Source organism: Anastrepha ludens, chromosome 5 (assembly GCF_028408465.1).
Source record: "Anastrepha ludens isolate Willacy chromosome 5, idAnaLude1.1, whole genome shotgun sequence".
Lineage (NCBI taxonomy): Eukaryota > Metazoa > Arthropoda > Insecta > Diptera > Tephritidae > Anastrepha > Anastrepha ludens.
Genome location: NC_071501.1, coordinates 73,695,972 through 73,698,698, shown reverse-complemented (window position 1 = coordinate 73,698,698; position 2,727 = coordinate 73,695,972).

Sequence of the window (2,727 nt, the reverse complement as noted above, 5' to 3'; positions counted from 1 at the left end):
CTCTCTGCGAATTCCGAATGGCAGTCACGCACCAACCCATTCGGCTACGGCGGCCGTCTTTCTGAAAGTATACCGATCCTGTAATATGTCATTAGATGAATTTTCAAAAGTTAGCTCTAATTTTTTTCAGTCTATTTAACCCTCCGTTGGACCAGACTGGCTTTTTCGACCTTGGACGTGAATTTTACTAACGACTTGAGCTTCCAGGTAGCTTCCTAAAATTTAATTTTTTATGGATACATGGATAAATATGGATACAGCCTTTTAAAAAATAGGGCGATCAGGACGAAAAAAGGTCAGTCCCGGGTGACCAACCGAAGATTTTACAAATAGTGTCCAACGGAGGGTTAAGCTTAAGGTGGACGCCATAGTCGAATGAGTTGATACGCACCTACCATTCGGAAGCTCGAAACTCGGTTCGAAACCTCGGACACGAAAAACCAATTGATAGAAAAGGTGTTTTCTAATAGATTTCGCTTTTCAGCAGACAATGACAAATCTTCGACTGTGTTTCTGCCATAAAAAACTCCTCTTAAAAGGAACCATCAGGCGTTACGAGGCGGCGTGAAACTTAAGATCTCTTAATTTGAGGAAAACACACGAAGACGCTCACCATAAATAAAAAGCGCCAATTGTATGTCCACATATAACTGTCCAGAAAAAAAACACTCTACGGACTTGCAAAAGTTGGCTCTAATTTTCTTAGCTTCTAATTTTCGGCCTACTTAAGCTTTTATGTTCCAGCTTAGGTTGATTTCCAAAAAGTTTTCGTCTAAGCGAAATGAGAGGTTAAGACGCCCGCAGTAAAATGTCATGAGTTCCGACCTAAAAGGGTTGTTTTGACCTTTACTTCATGAAACTCCGAAAAAAACAAACACATTTAAAAAGTCGTTAAAGGATCAAAATGTTTTAGAAAATTATTCTTCGGAAAATTTTAGAAAGTGTCTTCTCAACAAAAAACCTTTGATATGACCAATGGAGTAGTATCCAGGGAAGCAAAATAACACAAATTCCTATACCTACGAAAGAAAGCATTATCGTTGTTGGATCTTATTACTTCATGGCACAGATTTGTTGTTTTAAATTTTTTAAAGACTTTTACGTTGCTAATATGCAGGTTTTGACTGAGAGAGAAGCAAAGGTTAGGTTATTTAGTGCTGCCTGATCTGTAAAAAGATTACAGTTAGACCCCTAAGGTCCATTGTGTTGCTAGTGCTATGTATTTGGAGTCGAAGATATTATTTTATGTAATTCTTTATGCACGTCTCCGCAACAAGCCGTTCCGTTTTTTGTCAGCAATATTTGAACGATGAAGGAAAAGTTCAATTAGAATCGGGGTTAGAAGATTTGACCAACCACTGATTTGGTCAGTTTTTAGGTTTTATAATTTAATGATTTCGGGAGCGCCTTTCAACGTACAATGAAAGGGCAACTTTGTTTGAGTTTGCAAAAGCGATTTAAAAAATAAAACTAAAAAAGATTATACTCCACCCTTATTTATGTTTGTTTGCTTTTAAAAACCCAATTTGCGCCGTCCTCAATTTTTATAATCACTTTAGTGACTAAGTACTATATATTTAAACATCGGCTATGTTCCTTAATCTAAACTGTTGTAGAAAAGTAATGAATCCTTGAAGTAGTTGCTGCCTTAAGAATTGTTCGTATGTAATGCTTTGAACTAAATAAATAAAATTAAAAGCCAATTAATTTTTAACTTTTTATGTTAAAATGCTTGTAATTTTTCTTTATTATATTGTGAGTAGATTGAAGAAATGTAAGTATTTAAGATTTTTAGTGAATTTAAGAAAGTTATGCTCCGGGACTAATCCCGAAAACCGTGAAACTAGTTCAGAAATGCCGAAAAACCAGCCCCTAAACAATGACCGCTAATATTGGCATCCTTAGCATACTTCGCCATTGACTACGCGACTCAAGGTTAGCACAGAAAAAATGCTGTGGTGAAGCTGAATGAATTCTTTCGTGTATTAAAATATAGGGTTGTTCAATAGGTGCGCTTCAACTTTTTTCCGATAGGGAGGGCGAACGACGCAATATTTTTTATTTTTCGCTTGTCATTTGTAAACTTCATTGGTATACATTTCATCATGGAACGCTACACACTTGAGCAACGATTGCAAATCGTGCAAATTTTTTATGAAAATAATCGTTCTATTGCTGCTACTTTAAGAGCATTACGGCAATTTAACGGTCCATTTAACAAGCCGTCCCGTTTTGGGGTTATGTGAAGTCATTGGTCTACAGTAACAGGCCGGCGACGATTTGTGAGCTCAGAGCCAATATTGAACGCGAAATTGCTGGAATTTCGGCCGATTTATGCAAAAGGGTGGTCGAAAATTGGGTTCAACGATTGGACTTCGTAAAACGTGCACCCGGTGGTCATGCAAAAGAAATCGAATTTCATACTTAAATGTAAATGTTCAAACTCGATAATAAAAAAAAATTAGTTTAAAAAGTCAAACCGTTTGTGTTTTATTCAAAAAAGTTCAAAAGTTGAAGCGCTCTTACTGAAAAACCCTATATATATACATATGTTTATATGTACATAATTGTAGCAACGTCATGCTTTAAAAAATACGAAATAAAAAATTAAAAAAAAAAATATGCGCAAGACAAATTGACCGTCCGCCGTTGCCGCTTTTTTTGTAATTTTTATTTTAAAAGCATTGTTGCACATAGATATAGTATGACGAAAATATTAGACGCCTT